This window comes from Rhinichthys klamathensis, unplaced genomic scaffold, assembly GCF_029890125.1.
Source record: "Rhinichthys klamathensis goyatoka isolate OS25496 unplaced genomic scaffold, OSU_Roscu_1.1 h1tg000105l_1, whole genome shotgun sequence".
Taxonomy (NCBI): domain Eukaryota; kingdom Metazoa; phylum Chordata; class Actinopteri; order Cypriniformes; family Leuciscidae; genus Rhinichthys; species Rhinichthys klamathensis.
Window position 1 is genome coordinate 575,025 of NW_026606644.1, and position 25,687 is coordinate 600,711.

General features: G+C 36.1%; 1 protein-coding gene and 2 long non-coding RNA genes across 3 annotated transcripts in view; all 3 read right to left on the bottom strand.

The window, feature by feature from the left end:
• The window catches only part of LOC130087180 (uncharacterized), a gene marked incomplete at its 3' end in the record, with an annotated part of 77,681 nt that overhangs the window by 42,001 nt on the left and 9,993 nt on the right, over positions 1-25,687 (bottom strand). The window lies entirely within an intron of this gene.
• LOC130087218 (uncharacterized) lies at positions 11,160-21,561 on the bottom strand. Its single transcript, XR_008807338.1, has 2 exons — positions 21,488-21,561; positions 11,160-11,402 (listed from the first exon to the last, which is right to left on the bottom strand). It is a non-coding gene; the product is annotated as an uncharacterized LOC130087218 (long non-coding RNA).
• LOC130087217 (uncharacterized) lies at positions 14,322-15,788 on the bottom strand. Its single transcript, XR_008807337.1, has 3 exons — positions 15,731-15,788; positions 15,093-15,160; positions 14,322-14,680 (listed from the first exon to the last, which is right to left on the bottom strand). It is a non-coding gene; the product is annotated as an uncharacterized LOC130087217 (long non-coding RNA).

Here is a 25,687-nt window from a genome sequence, read left to right on the forward strand (position 1 = left end):
CTGATTTGGCTTCAGATAAAAAAAAATCAGACAGAAAATGTATTATTTATAGTGTTCTGCACGATGATGAAATCTATCGATTAGCATTACATTATAAATATAATCTATTATTATGAAATACCTGGCATGGCTTGAAGAACACAGGTAACTCAAATATCATTGCAATCATGTTTATTGTCTTCAAAACATCTTTATCTGCATGTTACAGCGATCTCTGTCAGCTACTTTCTGTATCAGTGACGTCCATAGACAGTAAAAGAAATGGACAGAGCGATCTCATTGGAACTCAGTTGAGACAGTTAAAACCCACTTTTAGCGATTTTTGAGAACTTCCGTTCCTGACGCGCAGACTCAGACCGACTCAAACTAAGCTGGATGACGTGAGCAACCTGTCTGACAGACGTTACTCTTCTAGTAGCTGTGCGTGAAAACTGCCAACGTTAATCTTGCAGAGACGGGGAACTTGAGCAAAGAGTTCTTTGGCGTGAGTGAGCAGGAGTAAGAATTCCGTTGCTTTTATGGACTCATTATCTATGGGCTTCTCCCTTGACGGGACGTCCCCCCGAGTGCCTGCGAGCTTCTCCTCCTGTCTGTACGGTAATTTCTGTACAGCGCGACAGAGAGTCGAGTGGTTATGACGCAATCGTTAGCCTATTTTTACTAAATCTGTTTCTACGGGGCCATAGTGTAACATAGAAGGTAATGGAGCCCTTTATACATTGTCGTGTTTCTTTAGAAATAAATAATGGACAAATGGAGTCTTTAAACGCCTCAGATGTAAAGTTATTCGCTGTCAAAGTGACGCAAAAATGAATGGGAGTCAATGGAAATGCTAACGCAAGTGAAGTTCTGCTACAACATGGCGGCACCCGGCCGGCTTCAACTTCCGGTCGATGGATTACCCCCTTGGTGACGTCCTGGAATGTCACATGACTATGGGTCTTCTTCATGATCCATATATGGACTATTATTGTGCATATAGCGCCCTCAGGCTATTGGTATGAATTGAAAACACAGCACATCTCAATAAGAAGCGATCATAATGATTACATCGACGCATTTGGGTATAAATTCAATAAATATTATTCCTGTCTATAGAAATATGATGTGAATCTATGAGAATATACCAATATTTCTCCAAGTCTGCACATTTTTTAGCTAAAGCCCTGAGGGACGTTGTTTTGTGAATCGCTTTCATTATGACAGCACGGAGTGTTTTTTCCTGAATGGACCAGCTGACGCTCATAATTCATATTAAAGGTAGCGACTCATTTTTTCATTTAATAACTCCTGACACAAATTAAGACATAACTGTCACTATAATTTTCACAGAATACAATAGTGGTCAAATACTGAATCTTGAGTTTTATATCTGTTTAATGATGTATAGTTTGTCAAGGTATAACATTAAATCTGATAGTAAATTTGAACTAAATAAAAAAAAAAAACGCTTCAGTGCGCCGACGCACTGGCGAACGTTAAGAGGTTAAACGATGCCCAATTGGCACTAAGGGGCCTAAAGTTTGCCAAGAAAACATCCCCCACCCCATTACACCACCAGCCTGCACAGTGGTAACAAGGCATGATGGATCCATGTTCTCATTCTGTTTACGCCAAATTCTGACTCTACCATCTGAATGACTCATCAGACCAGGCAACATTTTTCCAGTCTTCAACTGTCCAATTTTGGTGAGCTCTTGCAAATTGTAGCCTCTTTTTCCTATTTGTAGTGGAGATGAGTGGTACCCGGTGGGGTCTTCTGCTGTTGTAGCCCATCCGCCTCAAGGTTGTGCGTGTTGTGGCTTCACACATGCTTTGCTGCATACCTCGGTTGTAGTGATGTATGTCTCGAGACCACGTGTCACGGCCTTGACGGTACTTGTCACGGCCTACACGGCCTTGACGGCCTCAACGAGCACTTTGATCACTTGATTTAAAAAACACATATCATGTACAGTTTTTGATATATTAATATTTAGTAAAACACATATCAGTGACATGATGGGTTTTACCTTCATTCAGGAGATTTTGGGTAACTGCACAACTGACAGATGACTTTGAGCGCACCGCCAACGGTGTGTGTGTGTGTGTGTAACCATAGCGACAAAAACGACCAACTTTCGGATCCTGCACTTAAGCCTATAATTTCGTTTTTAAAAATATAATTATGTATTTAAAAGTTGCAGAATGGATTCATTTGGAGACTTCGAAATCAGCAGAGATAGGCAGGCAAATGCAAAACAACATTTGACAAGTTATTGCTTAGCTTCAACACTAATGTTTTTTTCCCCTCCGGTCTCGACTTGGTCTCGGTCTTAGTCTCGACTTGGTCTTGGTCTAGACTTGGTCTGTCTTGGTCTTGGTCTTGGTCTTGTCTTGGTCTCGATACCATCTGGTCTTGGTAGTGTCTTGGTCTCGGTTTAGGCGGTCTCGACTACAAGTCTACTCGGTTGTAACGATTGGTTATTTCAGTCAAAGTTGCTCTTCTATCAGCTTGAATCAGTCGGCCCATTCTCCTCTGACCTCTAGCATCAACAAGGCATTTTCACCCACAGGACTGCCGCATACTGGATGTTTTTCCCTTTTCACACCATTCTTTGTAAACCCTAGAAATGGTTGTGCGTGAAAATCCCAGTAACTGAGCAGATTGTGAAATACTCAGACCGGCCCGTCTGGCACCAACAACCATGCCACGCTCAAAATTGCTTAAATCACCTTTCTTTCCCATTCTGACATTCAGTTTGGAGTTCAGGAGATTGTCTTGACCAGGACCACACCCCTAAATGCATTGAAGCAACTGCCATGTGATTGGTTGATTAGATAATTGCATTAATGAGAAATTGAACAGGTGTTCCTAATAATCCTTTAGGTGAGTGCATGTATATATAATATATATATATATATATATATATATAGCACATACATGTCACACATGCACATACATATAGCACATAAATGTGAATGTATGTACACAATATAAATGATTGTATATGTATTAATATATAGCCATATCAGTGCATATATTGCAGTATATTGAAAAATATAAGCACTATTTCCCATATATGGAAATGTATTATGTAATATATCGCATTATATTTTGCAGTATATTGTTATTCCCATATATTTTTGTACCGAAAGGGTGTCCTCCTAGCCTGATGTCGTCATACTCAGATTCTAGTCAGAATGTGAGTCTTATGGTGCGTTCACACCGGACGCGAATAGCGCGTCAGGCGCGAGTGATTTCAATGTTAAGTCAATGCAAAGACGCGTTGCGCGCTTAAAAAATTCCTGCGGCGCGAATGAGGCGTAGAGCGCGGCGCGGTAGACGCGAATATGCCTCATTCGCGCGTCAAGTTCGCGCGAATGGCGCGAATTGAAGCGTCTGGCGCGGAAGCGCGTTACGGGCGAATGATTTAGTTAGTGCTATTTGTGCATTCACGCGTTTGACGAGAATTCGCATCTGCCGCCCGAGTTGAAAAATTTGAACTTCTGCGTCAATTCGCGCCGCGTTAACCAATCAGGAGCCTGCTTGCTGCTGTCACGTGGTGAAGTGAAAGTATTTTAATAAATTATTTTGTAATATTACTAAAATGTCTGGTGTGGTTCTAATGCACTACAAAGCAAATCTTTCACATAAAAACTCGATTTTAATATATGAGAGATAGTACTCATTTTGTATTGAATGCTATTTATTCCATATCTATTTTAGATTATATGAAACATTATTATTTTGAATGTAAAAACAACAAACACTTAGTGTATAATAAATAAAAATCACAGGACAGGTTTCACTTTTGGACCAAATAAAGCTCCATTTATTATCAAATAAATGTGTGGGCGAGGGTGAACATCTTGCCGGGCTGTAGAGCGCGGGCTCGTCAGGCAGCGACCACTCGAGGCCGAGGCTTTATACGGCCTACGCTGTCCTCGTCAGCGTCCTCACCGTTAGGTCCACCAAACCTAGCTCCTGGAACAAATGGTGAAACTCCTGAAACCCTCCGTAGGATCTGGTGGATCCGAGTACAGCGACGATGTACCCTACGCAGCTATTTCTGCTCTCCAGAGCAAACACGAGCGGTGACTCTCTCGATTAATGCTAATGCTAATGCTCGATAAACATCTAAAAAAGATGGCCGCCTCCGGATTTCGCTTCTGACGCGCGTAAATTTCGCTTCAAACTTTTGTTTTTACGCGCGTCAGTTTCACTCTTGACGCGCGAATTAACACAAAGTGGTCAAGCGTCAAACTAGACGCGAATTTGACGCGCTATTCGCGTCCGGTGTGAACGCACAGTATACTGCTCCATAGAGAGCCTAAGTCCCTCCCCTCCGCTTCCGGCTCATGGACCTTATTTCGGAAAAAATATGTATGGTAGTCAATGGCGAGAGACAACTTATCTTTTTATTCCGTCTGAACTGTGCCCTGAATTTCACACATGATGTTTGTCAATTTAAAAGATAATTATGAAAGTCACAGTTTCTCATAAAACAGAAAAGTAACATTTAGTTTTATGTGAAAATCGCTCAATGAACTACATCTCTCGTCTCGCACAATGTACGTCACCAAACTCGTGTGAGTGCAGTCTGGTACAAAACACATAGGCATGACGGCGTAACGTTACGATTATAACCTTAGACTATAGAAAAAATGACAAACGTTAGCTTCAGTAAAGTTAGCTTCATTCATTGAGAGAAAAGGCAAGACGTCACATGCGCGCCGTTTGGGTTTGTAGTCTTTGTAATTACGTATTTTCACAGTCGTATACCTCAACAGTTTTACATCAAACTGCGACTTTCCTAACTTTAAAATTTATCTTTTAAATTGACAAACATCATATGTGTAATTCAGGGCACAATTCAAACGGGATCCAAATATTTATTGTCTCTCGCCATTGACTACCATACAATATTTTTCCGAAATAAGGTCCCATGGTGGTCCAACGGAAGGGGAGGGACTTAGGCTCTCTATTGGGCTGTGATTATGGGGCGTGTGTCAACCGAACCAGGAAATAAAAGACCTCTGCACTCAATTGGATAGACCTAAAACCAATCAGAGCAACGGAGTTAGTGACGTATGTTGAGAGATAGATTCAAGTTGATAGATTCAACTTTTTCCGAATCCCGTAGGAAGGACGGCAAAAATATCTTTCCCATCGACAAATGCCTTGATCGCGGTTCTCTGTTCCTCTTCTAAAATTAATGCGCTGTCTATATCTTCTATAACACACGCGATAGCGGAATATACACAACTCAATTCTCCAGCGGCAGCCATAAATTCAACCCAAGCGCTCTGATGACGTGGATGGTTACGTTACCGTTGCTCACATAGATATGATGTCTGTGGTTGCTCATCTGTCCATCATCGTATGAAGCCGGCCCTGACAATTTGATTGGTCCGAACAATTTTTGTTCGGGCATAATAGCTCCTCAACGGATCGAGTCCAGACCGAACTTCCCGACCTAAAAAATTTGTGGGCGGGGTTCGGGCTGGGATCCAGGCTAGTGTCCTCCCTCTCTCCCAGTCTACTCATAATAAACAGGAAAAACTACAAACAAAACATTCCCAAAAAAAAAAAAAACTGAACAAAAAGAGCTACTTCAAATATAAATGAAATATCAGAGGAAATCAATAAAGCACATCGGTTTGGTTTACTTTCCATCAAGAAACATTTCATCACATTATCTTGAGAACACTTACCTACTCCAAAGACAACACAAATATTGAATCAACAAATGATTCTGGAAGTCAGGAGAATGAACCCATCCTGGTAAAAGGATCATCTATCCAACTCCACAGATCCATTGCTGCTTATATCTGTGCTCCTGCCCTTCACCATCCAGTCATCTGCAGGCACAAGCTAATCAACCCCAGCTGATAACAATCTGAGTGCCAAAAACAAATCAAACACACCAAAATAGCACAATATATAAAACTATAATCAAGCACAATTCACATGATATAATACACCAACATATGTCTTGGACATAACACTACTTTAACACAAATAAAATGATTTATGTCGTCTCAACTCAAATGGATTAAGTAAACTGAATGAACAGTTAATTTGTTTAATTAAAGTAAATTGAACAAATTTCTTTCTGAGTTTTTGATCAAGATATTTCAAAATGAAAACATTGAGTAACAGTCACACAAACAAACAAAGAGAAACAGTTTCAGGTCAGTTTAACATTATGCAATCATGTTTGAATGAGAAATCTGTTACAATGCTGTTAAATCAAAATTATTTGTTTAAATAATGTGAACAGCATAACTGTAAAACCCGCGCTGGATCAGGCCAACGAGGGTCTTCCGATCAGCGGATGAAGGGCTCTGCGTGTTACTGTCTTTTCTCGCGGCCAAGTATTTTTGATTAAATTCAATACATTTTCTCATATGTATTAACTCGTTATTTCATCTGACCCCATAAATGAAAAATGTTTTAATGATACCCGTGTATCATTAAATGTGAGCGATGTTTGACTATTCCTTTTAACTCTAATGAAAATAATGTCAACGTCAGTTAGAATAATCAAATAAATATAATAATTTATTACATCAGATAAATGTATCATTACAATTTCATAATCAATTCAAAGATAATCATTGCAAAACATCAAATGCTCTAGAACAAAGAGGAAAAATGTTTAGCCAACATTGGAAATACGTGAGGCTGAGAGACCCCTCTCAGCCTCATGGGCAGATCTGAGATACAGAAAAAGGCCCTGAGCTCTCGTGGCATTTCATTATATAGACAGACCTCATTTCAAATGTAAATATGAGTTCACAGTGGAAATTTACCTTGCTGTCCCAGGCTTACTGGGGGTAACCATTTGCTAACAGTGGGACACTGTTAACACCCTCTGAGGGCAGAGGGCAATTTGCCTGGAAGACACCCTTCTGTGTGCAAGATATTTCTAAACTCTTAAGAACTTTATTACCTTTTGGTTTACTTCTTTGGGAATGAGACATTTGTACCAGTCGCACTGAGACATTTCAAATAATACCAAACATGTATAAAATGTATGATAATTGTTCACATTAAAACCATATATATTTTGGATGAGTTTTAGGCCCCGTCCACACTACTGCGTTTTCGTTTAAAAACGGAGACCTTTTGCTACGTTTGCACCTCCCGTCCACACTAAAACGGCAAAAACGGAGACCCAAAACGGAGAAGTTTAGAAACGCTGCCGATCCGTTTTTCGTTTTGAATCTCCGGAGGGTGTTTTAGTGTAGACGGGTCAAAACGGAGGACTTTAGAAACGATGACGTAGTAGAGGCTCACACTCGGCTCTATGATTGGGTGTCATCCGTCATGGCGTATATCTTTGCTAGCCGCTGTTGTACAAGTAAATTCTGCATTTTACAACGCTATAACTGCCTACATGCGCCGGAGTCAAGCTATTATTCGAGCGATCTGTGACAATTCCCGTGTGCAGCGGCGGCGTTGACCGTACATGGAGCGTCGGTTTGGGGTTAACCCAGAGCATGGTGGGATAATTTTATCAATGAAGTTGTGTTTACACTGGCACGCGCATGCCCAGTGTTGGTGAATGGTCACGTGATCCACGTTTTCAGTCGTTTTAATGTGGACGGAGATCAATTCTAATACGCAGCTAAAACGCTGGTGTGGACGGAGATCGTATTCATTTTAATTATCCGTTTCTAAACTAAAACGCAGTAGTGTGGATGGGGCCTTAGGTGATCTCATCACCACGAGAGTGAGAGAGTGGGGGTGGAGGTAAAGAGATGTAGATTAGAATGATTCTGAAGTGAGACTTGAGTCTCGAATGGAGCACAAGAGGGGGTCCAAATGCTAATTTCCTTTGTTTTCTCAGAGAGTAACCTTCTCTTACATTCTTACAGTTTTTTCCAGTCTTACATAACAAATAACGTTTTGAGTGTTGTAATAGAAATATAATATTTAATTTCCATAATTATGTCACCTCCTTCTTATTTTGATTATTTGGGTACGCAGTGACAAATAGCTCCAGATATGTGCATTATACCTGTATTACATTTTTAAATATGCTATTCTCCATATAAAAAGAAAAAGTTTTGAAAGCAGTATTTTTAAATCTAAAACATTTGATTTATTTGATCATGTTCATTTCAGGAAAAAAATGTGTACAATGGGTCTAGTGAATACACCAGCTGTACTCAGAAACACTTTCTCTCTTCTCAGGGTTTAGTGCTGAGATCTCTGTGTTTGTGCAGACGGGAGATTCTGTTCAACTGGATATACAGACACAGAAACTACCAGAGTTTGATCTTTTATCCTGGAGAAATGAAAAATCAGAGAATATAGTTAAATATATAAGTGGAACTAAAGAAGTAAAACCTCACTCTTCCTACAAGGACAGAGTGGATTTCAATGATGAAACTTTCTCTCTCACACTGAAGAACATGCAGAAGACAGACAGTGGACTCTATACAGCAAAGACAAGTGGAGAATCAGACAAAGATATTGTTACATACAAAGTATCTATTATAGGTGAGTCTGATTTTGCTTACCGTTTTCAGATCATAAGACTAATTTATTCAGTATTTTATTCTTTGGACTGTTATACAGTACATGTAGTGAAATTAAATGTAAAAATTAAATATTAAATATAAAAATGTGTTTTTTTATTCATCATTTATCTGCCAACGTTTCAGTCAGTACATGCTGTAAACAGCTAGGAATTTAACAGCTTACAATAGAGTGATGTATGATATTGTAAAAAAAAAAAATGTGTGTTTCAGACGCTGTGGAGGCTCCTGTTCTGACTGTAAACTCACACTCCAGCAGTGACTCCTGTACTGTGAACTTCACATGCAGAGCTCATGACCTCATGATAAACTCTAGCTATCAGAACAACAGATGCTCTCCAGAGGAAGTGACATCACAAATCAACACTCTCATCCTGAACTGCAGTGAGGAATCCATCATCTGTAACTATAGCAACCCGGTTAGCTGGAAAAAAGATAGAATTAACATTACACAACTCTGTGTCAAAGGTACACACACACACACACACACACACACACACACACACACACACACACACACACACACACACACACACACCATTTAGTAATCAATCATATGTTAAATCAAATATCTCATTTTGGTTTACTAAAGCTAGTCTAACTGCGTAACTGACAACTACAGTTCTTAATGATATGTTTATCTTTTTCCAGGGAATGAAGAGATTAAGGCACCTCTCCAGTCTCAGCTATATATTTTGGTGGGAGTGTGTCTTTTGGCAATTTTAATTCTAGTCTTTCTCTACTGGAAGTGTAAAAAAGGTATGCCCATGTTGCCTCAAACATATTTTCTATATGGAAAACATCTCTGTTCATCAATTTGATCAAGTACTTTGTACTAAAATAAGTAATTGAAAATGAAGTTAAAAATAGGTTTACAACATTTTTTTTCCTCTTTTGGTCAATTTTAATAATGCAGAATACTGTTTTCTCCTTTAATTCAGTAAAGACTCTCATAACATAATTTAAATATCATAAGTTAGTGACCAACTAAAAAAAAATCTGTTCATCTTAAACTATTCTGTTTTTTCCAGTTAATTTCATATTCACCACAAGACCTTTTCAGTTTTTAATATGACAATGTTTTGGACATAAATAAATGTATTTGTTCTTTGCTGGTGCCTTAAAAGAAGGAAAGGAAGGGTTACTATAAAGACTAATGCAATAATTATCTTTATTTATAACTGAAATGGTTTACACTATGTTTTTTACAGTGTAAAACAACCTTTTCTGTACTTTTCTATCCAGTCAGATGCAGAAGGTCCACAAATTAGAAGAGACACTGATTAGAGCAGTTTGAGAAATTAATACATTCCCTTTTATTTTGATGTTAATATATTATTGTACATTCTAAACTCACAGGTGCCCAAGAGGCTGATAGTACAGTCTATGCTCAAGTTGAGGTAAGCTTCACATTACTATTCATCATTTTGTTCGCAGACTTTATGAATATGTTGTCATGCTGTTTTTGTTTTATTCATGTTATGTTTTCTATTCATGTTAATTCATGTTTCTTCTCAAGAGAACATTGATATTCCCAAATCCTGAATTAATCCTTCTGCAACTAAAATCAATAATCTGAATTGATTACAATTTTACTTTTTTGGCACCAGCAAAGATTTGTTTCTCTTGCAAATAGAGCAAGAGTAATATAATACACTTCATGCATACAGGTTCACAGTGAAAATAATTGTAGATAAAACTTTCCGATTGCTAAAAAGGTATGTTCTATATAGTATGAATGTGTGTATAAATGTAATCCAGATGTACTACATTCACCTATTATCATTATCATGTGATCCACCAGCGTCAGTTGCGTCACTTCAGTGCCATTCATAAATCCTCTGCCGTGGCCTCATGGAATAGTAAAGTCTATATTGTATGCGCACTTCAGAATCTCGCTGGGAGTATTAAGTCATCATACTTTTTGTCTACTCGTTTATGAGTTTGGACATACTACTCTTGTCACATACTGTATTTCGCCTACTATATTGAGAAGAATGACCATTCGCTTCTCTTGTCCTGCCTCCTTGTTTCCTTTTGCCACGTCCACTCGTTTAGTCCTTTTCTGAATTCAGGACAGCATACTACACTTATTGCTGCCATAGAAAAATATGGTAAGAATAATAAGAGTAGCATACAGTTCCGAATTCAGAATCTGTCTAGTCCTCGTTTGACTAATTGACTTTCCTTTCCTCAAATGTCCTCTGGATTGTGTTGTGCCTGTTTGTTCTGTGCTTTTCACTTGTTTAGTCCTGGCTATAATCTCTGTAGCCTTGTTGTGTCTCCGCGTTGTTTCAGCTAAATGCCTTATCCAGAGACTTGCTTCTCAGCTGGTGTTGCTCTCTTTTCAAACTGCCTATCACAGCGTGGCAAGCCTAAGCCAGTGTGTGTCCATAGACTCCATATATACACATATTATTAGTTTTTGATAGAACATTATAAATAAAGTTTTTGGTTTGAAAATGTCAGACTCAAGAAATGCAGAAAACCAACAGTGATGGTCATACATATGATGTTCCAGAACGGGTGAGAATAATCTAAAAAGTTAGCAGGCTAAGATTATGAAAAATACTTCTATTAAATGCTTGTTTTGTAAACTGTAGGTAAGTGAATGTTTGATTGAATTGTCTTTATTTTAGTAATTGTTCAGCTAAGCATGATTATTAAGGGGACATTTTAAAAATACCACTTTTTATATTTAATTCATAAGGTACAGGATCAGACGCAGGAGCAAACGGGAGATAATCGACCCAACACAACCTACTACACAGTAGGACAACACCAAAAACCTGCAGTCCCTGCCGAAACAGACCATACAATTTATTCAGTGGTGTGCAAACAACCAACCAAGAAACCACCCACCATTTCATCTGATGACCCTTGTGAAAAAAAAGTGCACTTTAGTGTACTTTTCTAAAGTGTACTTATTACAAAAATAATACACTTTAAATGTATACACTTAAGTGTGACTTAAATGCAATGTTTTCGGGGCACTGAATGCACATTAAGTGTAATTTATTTCAAATATATCACATATTAAGTTGAAATAAAGTGTAATAAGTTGCAATTAAGAGTGATTTTTTGGAACAACTTAATACAACTTTATATATACTTTCATAATTGCTTCTATTGTATTTAAATTATAGTTAAAGTGCACTACACAATATAATGACACGCAATTAATGTGATTAAAAATATACTTTAATGTCAGTTAACAATACACTTAAGTGTGAATTAAATGCAATGTTTTCAACTCACTTAATGCACATTAAGTGTAATTAAGTTCAAATGTATCATATATTAAGTTAAAATAAAATGTAATAAGTTGCCATTAAGAGTGATTTTTTTAAAACAACTTAATTGGTACTTTAATACAACTTTATATATACTTTCACAATTGCTTCCAGAAAATACAGTTAAAGTGCACTACACAATATAATGACACGCAATTAATGTGTTTTAAAATATACTATAATGTCAGTTAACAATACACTTAAGTGTGAATTAAATGCAATGTTTTCGCCACACTGAATGCACATTAAGTGTAATTGATTTCAAATATATCACATATTAAGTTCAAATAAAATGCAATAAGTTGTCATTAAGAGTGATTTTTCTGGTACCACTTAAGTGGGACTTTAATACAACTTTATATTTACTTTCATAATTGCTTCTAGTCTATTTAAAATGTATTTAAAGTGCACTGCTCAATGCACTGACAAGCAATTAATGTAAACTAAAATGTACTTTAATGTCAGTTAACAATACACTTAAATGTGAATTAAGTGTAATGTTTTCGACAAACTTATTGCATATTATATGTAATTGATTTCAAATGAATCACAGATTAAGCTCAAATTAAATGCTATTAGTTGATATTAAGAGTGTTTTTTTGGAACAAATTAAGTGGGATTTTAATACATTTGTATATGAACTTTGAAATATGGTAAAGTGTACTTCCAAATATACTGACAAGCAATTAATGTGAACTAAAATATACTTTAATGTAATATACATGTACACTATTATATAATTAAATACATTTGTAATTAAAAATAAATAAATAAAGTTGCAAATTATTTCAAATTTGAACAAAAAAAAGTCTTAATAACCTTGCTACAATCAACACAAATTCAATTTAAAACCCTCCACATTTACTGACAAAACAATCTCTAAAATAAATACATAAAAACCTTTCTGTTGATGCACAAGAAAAAACCCAAGAAACACTATATATAAACAGTTACAACACTTTAAAGGGATAGTTCACTTTAAAATGAAAATTCTGTCATTATATACTCACCCTCAAGTTGTTTCAAACCTGTATGAATTTTTCTTCTGCTGAACACAATGAAGATATTTTGAAAAATGTCAGTAACCAAATAGTTAACTGGTCCCATTGACTTCCATGGTATTTTGTTTCCTACTATGGAAGTCAATGGGACCAGTTAACTGTTTGGTTACTGACATTCTTCAAAATATCTTCCTTTGTGTTCAGCAGAAGAAAGAAAGGTAACACTTTATAATAACTGCACACTATTATTCATTAGTTAAGCATGAATTAACAGTTAATTCATCATTTATAAAGCATTAATAGACATTAATAAGAAGTTTATAAATACAGCTATACATGCTTTTTCTTGATTTATAAGCATATCTATAATGTGTTTAATAATTATATTTTCATACTTTGTTAATGATCAATTAATAATTTCTAAATGAAGTATAGCATTATTTACAAACCAGTTATTTAAGAGTAGTCAGTGATTCATAAGATCACTTAAGTGTATGTTGAGGGTGAGTATATGATGACAGAATTTTCATTTTAAAGTGAACTATCCCTTTAACTCTCATTTAGAAAGAGTCTGGAGGGCAATGATGCTTATATGCACAATCATTTTCTCCCTCATACAAAGGTACCTAAACCTATCATCACAGAAAACATTTTTGTGTTTTTACATTTTCAGAAAACATCATTCTGTATGATTTATAAGATTGTTTCCATGTAATTTACTGGTATTACTATACTTTTGGGGTAATTTGGTCCCCATAACCTAGGGATTACCAGTACAAACATCATTTTAGAATACAAACAAAATGTGATGTGACGTTATACTGCAAAATGTGATACTGCAAAATGTGAACACTAAGATTCAGACGGGTAATGCTTTACAACAAGGTATTATTAGTTAACTCCTTCAGTTAACATGAACTAAGAATGAATAATACTTTAAGCATTTATTAGTCTTAGTTAATGTTAATTTCAACATTTAATAATCCATTATTATATTCAAAAGTTGTGTATTAAAATTATAATGCACTGTGAACTCGCATGAACAATGACTATAAATTGTATTAACTAACTTTAACAAACCAATTTTAATTAACTAATATTAACAAAGATTCATAAATACTGTAAAAATATGCTCATTTTTAGATCATGTTGGCTAATATATAAACTAATATTAACAAATGAGACCTAATTAAAGTGTTACCGAACCTTGTTAATTTTAGCTTTTAAACCTTTTCATAGCACCAAGATTAAACAGGACAAAATGCTTACTCCAGCATTACAGTGAATATAAGGTTGTCTAAAAACAAAAAACAAAACAAAAACTGAAGAAATCTAAAGGCACAAAAACAAGAAAACCAAAATCATTTGTCACCAAATGTTTTGAAGTAGTTGGAAAGTGCTGTTTATGTCAATGTCCCGGTGCTCTCCAAAGTAAATGTGAATGGATTTGTTCCAAAGAGGCAGGAAAGTCAGAAAAAATACCTTGAGGGAAAAAAAAGTGAAGGAAAACATTTGTTTATAAAACATATCCAGTCCATTATTATATTTGGCTCAAATGAATGAAAGTGATAGATATTTTCCCGTTAAAGTTTATATACACCTTGCAGTATCTGCACAATGTTAGTAATTTTAGCAATAAGAGGGAACACAAAAATGTATATGTTCTCTTTTTATTTAGTACTACCCTGATGAAGCAGTTTATTCTGCAAGGTGTACGTAAACTTTTGACTGCTAACTGTTGATGTGATGAATTACCTCATCAGGGTCACACCGTAGTAGAAAGCTGGGCAAGGTTCCTCTATTTCCCACAAACACCAGGATTGCACTGACCACGCCATCTTCACTGACACTGGGCTTAAAGTTATTAAAAATAGAGAACATTTATTTTGCTACTTTACAAGGAATTAAACATAACTTTATCAATTACACACATATAGGTTAATGACCCATGCAAACCCAAGACCCATGCAAATTGAGAAAGGTAATCTTGAATTTTAAGCTTACCGCACGTATCTTCATGAAGGATGTTCCTGTATTTACCACGGTTGACACAGTAATGCGGCAGCCTTCTTCATTTGGTTTGTTACCTTTAAAAATATATGATGATTATAGGGGCATATGTAAATGCACAGGTGGGAATCTATAACTTGCAAATGGAAAAGATACAAAGCATTAAAAGCTATAGGGATACTTGGTGACTTGATAGCAGTGTTTTAGCTTGGTGTGCTGGCTGGGCAAAAATTCATAATAACTCTTGTAACATCACCTCATCAATACAGGTCTGTGATTCCACACCGCTTGCCCTGTATCTCCAATAACAAATGTGAACTGATCCTGAAAAATGAATGTTTAATCCAGATAAGCACAAAAATATTACATATTCCAAAACAAATAGTAACTGAACAACTCTCTCTTCAAATGCAAAACGAAATTAACGTTAAATACATTACAAGCATTATTTATAGAGGTGGGTGATATATTAAATATGTAACGTTATGGTGGTTAAGATTAATTAATATAAATGACTTCGAGAGTTACAATTGGATCAGCATTCAGCATGCAAATTTAACTTTAAGTCATTTAGTTTGTTTAAAATTATTTTAAAAAGTCGGTTTAAAATAAATAAATGAAAATATATATATATATATATATATATATATATATATATATATATAAAACACATTTCAGTAGACAAATTCCTCGAACACGGCCACACACGCGAGCACATTACGATGTAAGACATTATTAGAATGCAATCATAGATAAATTAGTGGAAACATGATTAATTTACCTCCCGAATCTGTTGCGTATAACTTTACTATCTGCGATTAAAAAGCACTCTTAATCGCAATATCAACTGCGGTGAAAAAAATTTCAATAAAGAAAGCATCAAGATATACTTACTTGACTGATTATTTGCAGTATAACATCTCATCTGCAAACAACCAAACGTGGCGCTCCTTTTGTTTGGGAAGCTTCAGTTTCTTCATGCACCGCCATTACAGAAACATAACAGCGCATTTTTCAAACTCTAGTGAAGTAGTGCGTCATCATGACGTAGTATTTCTGGCGCATGCTCATTAAACACCATGTTCGTATAGACCATTTCAACGGCTATTTGTAGATGTACGGAAGTGACGTGTTTGGCCCTCAGACGTTTCCGGTTAGTTAGAGCGCACATTCGAAACAACGGCGGGAAGCGCTTTATTTACTGTCTATTTACCGCAATTGTGCGATAATTTTCTTATTCATGCGAATAAAACATGTCAAAATTAAAATTAGGAGCATGTTGTTCAGTGGTTGGATGTTCTCTCAGGCCCGGAAATAACTTGCTCTCGGTAATCAAAGCGTTTATATTTTCGAAATTTGCTGCGCCTGGATTGCAGCAGTGAAGCGAGAAGAATGGATACTAAGCAACTAGCAATATACAGTGTACACATTTCGATTCTGGTAAGTAAAATACTTATTTTTTCATTGGATTATTTGTATTTCTCTACTTTAACTGTTTTAAGTGTGATGCAGCATAATTTAAGATAGCACTGTGGGTCCGACCGTAATTGTTTACATATTATGCACCTAGCAATTTGACGCGCGTGTATTGAAAAAAGGCCAAGTTTTTATTTCCTTTTTTCCCTAAATGTTCTGTGGGCTGTAATTAATTAAGTTAGGAGTTAACATTTGTTGTCAAGCTGTCTAGTCAGTTGACAACTGCAGAATGGTGTGTAACAGCTAACTGCAGTAGTTTACAAATGGTAAAGGTAAAAAAAAATTCATCACTTAGCCTATTAAGCTTGGCTAATGTTAATTCCAACATTTACTGATGTATTACACAATAGCATTGTTTTTTAAATATTGTGCATTAACCAGATTAAGTTAAATAATTGTGTTTCTACTTTTGTCTTCAATAGGAAAGCCATCATCTGTAATTTAAGACGCTTAACACTGCTACAGGGAGACAGCTAATCGTCCTGCAGTGCCAAACCACATGTGACCATACAGTGTGTGCAGAATTATTAGACACGTTGATTTTCTGATCATATTTTTTTTCCCAGACACATTTTACCAATTCCAAACCACATTAATCTTGATAACTACTATTCATTTTGTATTTAATCATATACAAGTGATATAATTGTTTATGAAGGCTGGAAATGAAAACACCTTATATTCAGGTGGATAATAATTGATAATTATTAGGCATGTTTTCTTTTACAGATTAAATAAGCCAAAAAAAGAGATTTAACTCAGACTGAAAAGTCAAAAATCATTAAATGCCCATGAGAAGGATCCAATACTAGGAATTGCAGTTAAGGCATGACCATTGGACAGTGAAATGCTCATTGGGTCAGACGAAAACAGGTGGAGAAGAAAAGACGCATGTTAACTGTAAAACAATTAAGGTGAAGAATTAAGCGTGAAACCATCAGGAACCCTTTAGTCTCCAGCGCCGCCATTTTCCAGAACTGCTACCTACCTGGAGTCTCCAGAAGAGCAAGATATCAGGATCTCAGAGACTTAGGTTAGGTAAAGAATCCTAAAAAATTACCCCCTCTTAATAAGAATCACAAGCTGAAGTTAGTAAAATACATGAAGACTGTTTTTTATGGCTTTATGGACAGACAGATCGAGAGTGACTCCTGAAGGACCAGCACCACATCCTCTTGTACCACTGTTTGAAGAATTCATCTTCCAGAATCTGGCAGTAAGTTTTGGGAGTTAATTTTTAGTCCATCTCCTACCCTGAAGTCCGTTTTGCAGAGATGGACTAAAAATGAACTCCCAAAAGTTACTGTCAGATTCTGGAAGATCATGTATTCTACTACACTTCAGCTTGTGATTTTTTCAGTGGCGATTTTTGCTTACCTAATTATGAAAACATACCTAATTATGCACACCTGAATATAAGGCGTTTTTCATTTCCAGCCTTCATAAACAATTATATATCACTTGTAAATGATTAAATACAAAATTAAATGAATAGTAGTTATTAAGATTAATGTGGTTTGGAATTGGTAAAATGTGCCTGAAAAAAATATGATCAGAAAATCAACGTGCCTAATAATTCTGCACACACTGTATGAACCCCCAGATGTGTTGGAGTACTTGAGGATTGATATTGACCCCCTTTGTTCAGGGACTCATAACTCCATTTCTGTTTGTAAAAAAAAAAACATTCTGTGAAATGTGTTTTATGTTGTTGTCTCAGTTGTTGAAGCATTTTGTGTTCATACAAGTAAACACACAATAAGAAATTTAGTCAACATTTGAAGTGGACCTAACCCTTTCATCAAAGTTATACATTAGTATTGAACAAAACACGTTCTTGTCTTAGGACAACTTTGATTAACTTTTTTGATCCACTTCAAAAGTTGACTACTACAGGTGAAACTCGAAAAATTAGAATATCGTGCAAAAGTTCATTTATTTCAGTAATTCAACTTAAAAGGTGTCAATAATATTGTGAAAACCTTTTCACAATATTCTAATTTTGAATTCATAAGCTGTAAGCCATAATCATCAAAATTATAACAAAGGCTTGAAATATCTCACTTTGCATGTAATGAGTCTATATAACATATTAGTTTCACCTTTTTTAAGTTGAATTACTGAAATAAATGAACTTTTGCATGATATTCTAATTTTTCGAGTTTCACCTGTATACATACACAGCAAATCTGTATGTGACTACTTGAAAACCATAAAAGAACATAATTACCTGAAAAGTGTATTCTGTGTGTTTTATTCTTAATTGTACAATTATTAATCTGCATGTTTCTCTTAAATGGCTAATACAGGCATTAGAAAATAAAGACAGCCAGCATTAAATTGCATTCACCTTCTATTTATTTGTGACCACATGAATGGCTCAGATAGGACATTTAAACCCTCGCACACAGTTCCACAGCAACAAACTTCACCTAACTAAACACACACCCTTGGAAACGTATTAAATGAGTAATGGCATACAGCGATTAGTTTACTAGCGTTCATTTAGCATTGTAATATACATCAGGGTATCCGCGGGGTCTTGAAAAGTATTAAAAGGTGATAAATCAATTTTGGGAAAATTAAGACCCTTAAAAAGTCTTATCACGGCTTTATAAAGTCTTACATTTTGAAAGTATTTTTTCTGAATTAGCTGTCCAACAGTTTGAGTCTCAAAAACATCGTAAAAGTGTGTGAATTTAGTCATTTTTATTAAAAAAAATGAAGAACTGAGGCACATGTCAGCATGATTGTTGTTGAGGGTGGAGCAAAGTTTTGTTTTTTAATAAACTTTACTTTGATTTACTATCCCAGCCTATTTGATTTTTTTTTTTTTTATCAGAGTGGTCTATAGTCTTTATCACAAACTAAAACTGTTAAGTTAAAAGTATCACTGATGTAAATGGTTACAGCTTGAAGTGGCGGTGAGGTATTAAAAAATATTGAGAAGATCTTGAAAAAGTCTTGAAAAGGTATTAAAATTAACTTCAAGATTCCTGCATATACCCTGTACATGCATGTTATGTAAAGCTGCTTTGAAACGATATGTATTTTGAATTGCGCTGTACAAATAAATATGAATATTTGCATAGATATACAGACTGACCCAGCAATGCAAGTGAAATGCCCACTCGTAACTTCGTCGGACAAACCATGATAAGTACGTTTTTGACGCTGTTTGACTTGCTTCATCTGCACCAAACACAAGACAGATGTCATCCACATTGTACGAATAAATGTTCCCAACCTTTCCGCTAAGAAATTAATTGTAAGCATCCAGACTGCGATATGCTTTTATCGCATCTCTCGTGTACACGCAAGCAGCCGCAACACGCAATCAGATGAGCCGTCAGACTATTCAGGTAAAAAGTTTACGCATCAACGTCTTATAAAAGGTCCGATGATTTTAATCATCATTTATTTTCAGTTTTTGGAAATACTTTAACTTGCCTTTTGCTAGACTTAAAAAGTACGAGCTTGTTTTCACCTATGGTTTTCACAGATCTGTGGTTCTAAAATGGCGCCACCGGAAATGATTCAGGGCCAGACATGCGCAGTAGCATTCCAACGCGTTTGTTATTGTTTACGTCCTTGAAATGGTCTATAGAGTATATTTTCATTTTAGCTTTTCTGTTTAAGTTGAAGTTGTTCTAACTCAATGGGCTCTATGCACGGCGGTATTTCCGGTGAAGGTCAAGGATGCTCGATAACTTCCGCCGATCATAGAGTCCAATGCAATACCGAGAATTTATATTGAATTGTATACTCCATGGTTATACTAAAGAAGCGTTAGTCACAAAAACTGACAAAACAGACACACCTCGTTGTGTTTATGCTTCTTTTTAAAATTATATTAAATAAACATAACTATATATAAAATTACATCTAAACGTATGAAAGTTTCGTTTCAAAGACGGGAGGACAGTAAATTTTGAAGACTCTGCCATAATCCCGTTTTCCTCGTTTTCCTCCGCTTTAATCTCCCCAACCGGAAACTGACGAGCATCCTTGCGTCAAATGCGGAACTTATGCGTGCATATAGCCTATTGTGTTGTTAGACTCTGTAAGTTCACAAAACTTTACTCTTTCATCTAAAAGTCAATATTTTTGTTCAATGTAGTGTAGATTGCAATTAAATGTGTTTAATTGACTTAGAACAACATAATGATATTGAAAGTATTCTGTTCACAGATGTAAAGTACAACACATTACTGCTAAGACTCCTCTCATAAATTAAATTTTATTGTCAAATATTATGTAGAAAACTGACAAAAATGTCAACAATAGGTTGTCCTGGATTATACTGTATTGCAAATTTATTGGAAAAATACATTCCAAGTGCATTAATGCACACAGTATATATTATAGACTAAACACATTTAAAATACATGAACAAATTATTTTTGGACAACACACTTGAGTTGAAATTAAAGTGAATTACTTTCCATGTTTTCCATTAAAAATATTATTTTATTTAGTATATTAGTCAATACATCAAAATAAATTTCATTTAATAACTTATAACTTTAATAACTTTAAAACACTATAAATTCATAATTATTTAACATGTATGTTTAAGTAAAACTTAGACACAATTAAAAAGTGATTTTTTTAAAACATGCACTTAAGTGTGTTTAGAAATATTGTGATGAAAGTGTACTTACTTTAAGTTAAGCTTAATTAGATATTATTACAAAGTGCATTTGTAAAAAGTGCACTTAAGTGTGTTTAGAAATATGATCATGAAAGTGTACTTTCTTTAAGTAAAACTTAATTAGACATTATTACAAAGTGCATTTTTAAAAAGTACACTTTAGTGTGTTTAGAAATATTGTCATGAAAGTGTACTTACTTTAAGTTAAACTTAATTACATATTATTACAAAGTGCATTTTTAAAAGTGCACTTAAGTGTGTTTATAAATATTGTGATGAAAGTGTACTTACTTTAAGTTAAACTTAATTAGATATTATTACAAAGTGCATTTGTAAAAGTGCACTTAAGTGAGTTAATAAATATTGTCATTAAAGTGTATTCCCTTTAAGTACACTTAAGTGGTCTTTAATTTTAATTATATTATATTATCTGCAAGTACACTTTTCAAAAAGTATACTTTTATGAGTTTAAGCACACAAAAAGTACACTTTCAATACAATTAAGCACACTTCTTTTTCACAAGGGGACTCATAACATGAAACTGTGTTTGTCACATGGGGAAGTTTCACAAGGGCTGATCTCAAAATGGCATCCTACTCTTACTATCTCTGTCATATCAGCATATGGTAGAAATAATAAGAACAGTATTCTAGTAGCCTATGCTATTCTGAAATTAGAATCAGAATCGAAATCATAAAAAATCAGTAGTATAAAACTGCAGATGGATATAATATTGGCCTCACTTCCCATGTTATATTTAATTATTGACCTGAGGCCTTTAATAAATGAGGCCTTTATGCTACACCGTCACTCCTACGGCGTCGTGGCCGTTTTATGGTTCTGCGTCAGGTTGCGTTGCATCGCGGTGCATATGACCAATCACAGGCCTTGCGGTCTGCGTCGCCTCGGTGCGTAGTTACAATTTTTTGGAGGTGCACGTCGAGCTACAGCCCAATTTATACATCTGCGTCAAACTCACGCCGTAGCTACGTCGTAGGCTGTGTGTAGCGTGCGTACTAGACCCCGAAGCCGCCGCCAGGCGCCGCCATTTGCGCCATTTAGAATTTCAGCCGCCGCCAGCCAATAATTTCATAAGCCAAATTGAGCCGCCATCTGATAAAGTTTGGCTGAGCCGGCTAGAATTATTTGCATCAAATAATAATTCTATCATATTGAGACATACACACACGAAATAAACAATAGGGCTACACGAGATCTATTTTCCCACTGGATTCATAACAGCACAGTGTGCTCGTCGCTACTATACACAGACTTATATATAACGTGATATATTACTGCAGTAACAAACCACCACCGTTTCCATATTGCAACGTTAATTCACGACGCATGCTTCAGTGTATTGAAGTGAAATGTGCAAAACTTTGTCCAAAATAATACTGATAACAGTGTGTACTGTTTATATTAAGGCGAGACACGGCAGGCAAAACATCGGTTTTTTTTTACTGGTCAATATTGAGATTTTTGGATATTTGTCTTCAATAACATGTCTTCTTTCAGACTTGTGGTGAAAAAAAGTCTGAAATACATATTTAGGTCTTTATTTTACTACACTTCGTCTGTTTGCGTCTGTAGATTTCTCATAAATTCAACAAAAGTTTGCGTTCTTAATCAACATACTTCTCCGCGATCTCTGCCGTCACCCTCTCATCACATGCACCGTTAGGAAGCTCTCTCTCTTCTGTACAATCCTGTTGGATCCAAATATGGTCATTTCCTTTTTATCAGCAACCAATCGTGAAAGTAAAAAGACTGAATGCGCGATCTCATTGGCTGATGATAAATCTTTAAAGCCCGTTTTCTCAAAATGACCTGCTTCAGCCATTTGCCGCTATGAAAAGTTTGGCGGCTGCAGCAGCCATTTAGGTTTTGGCTGAGCCGGCTAGCCAGCCAATAACTTCATCAGCCAGCCATTATTCTCAAAACAAATAGCTTCGGGCTCTGGCGCGTACCCTTCGGCGTACCCTGACGTGCACCTCTCCAAAAATGTAACAACGCGTCAATTCTACGCGTACCGCAAGCGCTGTGATTGGCTTGCTAGAACTGCTCCCCGGGTTTCACATGCTCTCTCTGCATGTGTAATTGCGCGTCAACGCGGACAACGACGCAGAAGTATAAATGAAAACCAACGCGTAGTCTATAGCGTAGAGGCTCCGGCGTAGGTCCAACGCAGAAGTATAAGGGGTCGGAGAGGGGTTCGCGGTGACACAGAGGGGTCTGCGGGGGTACGCCGTTGATACGACGCAGAAGCATAAAACAGGCTTGAGAGTTACCATACCTAGAACAGATCAACATGGCAGAGCTGGAAATGAATGGAAATAAGATATGGCCCCTTTAAGAGCTGCGCGCACGCCCTGTTTAACTGTCGGCAGTCTGTATTGTATGTAAGCCTCGAACACCACATGTATACGGCGCTGGGTTATTTCTGTTTGATGCTCATTTTATCAGAATTTTATCAGATCTGTTTTTTGCCGTAAAGCAATTTGTTAACTCGCGAGACCTGATATCACACCATACTTCCTAACATTGAGGCCGGCGGCCCGCCGGCCCAAAGTTGCAAGGGTGGTTTCGCGGCTCACAGGCACCAGGGGGGTGCGAGACGACCACCATTCAACACGAAATCAGTAATATAAACATTACAGTGACTCCAAAGCTGTTCGGTTAAGGTAAAAAAGTTACTTAGTTCACCTTTAAGGCAACGTATGTTATATAATACAGATTACCACAGTGATATTTAACCGACCGATTTTGCTGTGGAAAGATGCTTTTTCAGAGATTATTCACGGCCTGTTGAAAGTACCTTGTTTATGCTTTTACACTTTTAAATGTCCTTTTAATGTTCAATGGTTGAAGGGTGAGTAGAATAATATGTCGTCATACGCGGTTAAAAAATATATATTATTGTGTCCACCTCCAGTGGAATTCTAATGGAACTGCAACCAAGATGATATAGACCTTATGTAGCCCCGCCCCTTTTCAGCGCTGTGCTCGTTGTCTTTTGACTTCCGGTCTGTATTTTCACAGCGATCTTGCATATGAATGAACTGCTCGTAAAAAATTTCCCGGTCGACATTTGTTAAGACATCTGCTTTACAATGCTTATGATAAACATTACAATGCTCATGATAACTTTTGTTAACTCTACAATAAGTAAATCCACTTCACCAGCTAATTACTCCTGGTGGACAGCGATGCCATAGAAATATACAGAGTGACCGCAAAAACGGAAGTTCAAAGACAATATTCTAAAGATGACGGCACCCACGTTTCTCTGGTGCATAAGGTCTATACATAGACAGTATAAGAAGGGTCTATACAATAGGGCTAATAGGAATTGCCAAGGCTCTCCGTTAGACGGGCTCTGATTTAACTTAGTTATTTTACATTGGATTACTTTATTCAGTTTATGTAGTATTTCTGACCTACCCAAAAACTTTTTTTATGTCTCTTTATTTGAATCTTTATTCTATTGTATTTATTTGTGCTACTTTTTTTAAATTCAAATATTGAAATCAAGCTTCCATGTGTTGCATAAACTCTTAACAACAAAATTAATAATTAAAATAAATGTAACAAAAAATTGTCTAAAATATAACTGATATTTATTTATCTTAAACATAAAATAACCTGATCCTGTTTGATCAAGGCATGTGACTGTTCTGACTTGTCCAATTTTCTGCATCAATTTTGCATCTTGCATCAAAATCCTGTCTATTCATTGTATGCAATTGAAATATAGAGTTTTGGTTCTGTTTTAATGTACCCACGTGTACCTAAAATAAAAAGAGTTTAATATACAGGTTTGTGGCTCTTAATTTCTTTTTATTAAATAACCACTTGTAAACTTATGTTCACTGTTCTTTTTTATAAACATAGGATTTGTATTACATCTATATTCATTGAGTCGAATCGAGAATCGAATCGCAATCGAATTGAGAGCTTGCGAATCGAAATCGAATCAAATTTGAACATCTGAATCGATGCCCTATCTTTTAGTGGGAAAATAATGATTGAAATGATGATGTGAATTTATTTTATTTCTATTTTTGAAGAAAAAAAAAGGACCATTAAGATGGTACATGCTGTGACTGTAAACTGAAGGATTTTTATTTGGGTTGCACTTCGATTGGTCAGAATTAATGTGCAGGAAAATTCCAGAGCTCCCGGAAGTTAGTTGGAAGCTAATATGGTCATCAGACCAAATTTCTATGATGGTCCGCACCTCCTCAGAACTCCACGTTCCGCGAGCTGCCATAGTGCAAATTGTCAACAAACATTAGTCCTCATCCCATAATGCACAGCGCAGCTGACTATGTCAGCTGGTTTAGTCCAAAAATGTGCAGTTCTTTGGCAGTTGGGTCTGTTCGAGGTCAGATCACGTTCTCACCACAAACGAACCGCTCCAGAGTTCGTTTGAAAAGCGTACCGAGACCACCTCTAGTCCTAGATATTACCATACACTGGAAAAAAGTATTGGGACACCTGACTATTACACGAACAGGGACTGTAATGTCATCACATTCTAAATAGACATTAATATGGAGTTTTTCCCACCTTTGCAGCTATAGCTATCGCTGCCTCTCTCCCAGATGAGCTAAACACATTCTATGCTCGTTTTGAGGGAACTAACACCCCCCTCGCGGAGAGAGTTCTCGCGGCTGAAGCTACAGAGGTTAGTACACGCTCCATCTCTGTAGCAGAT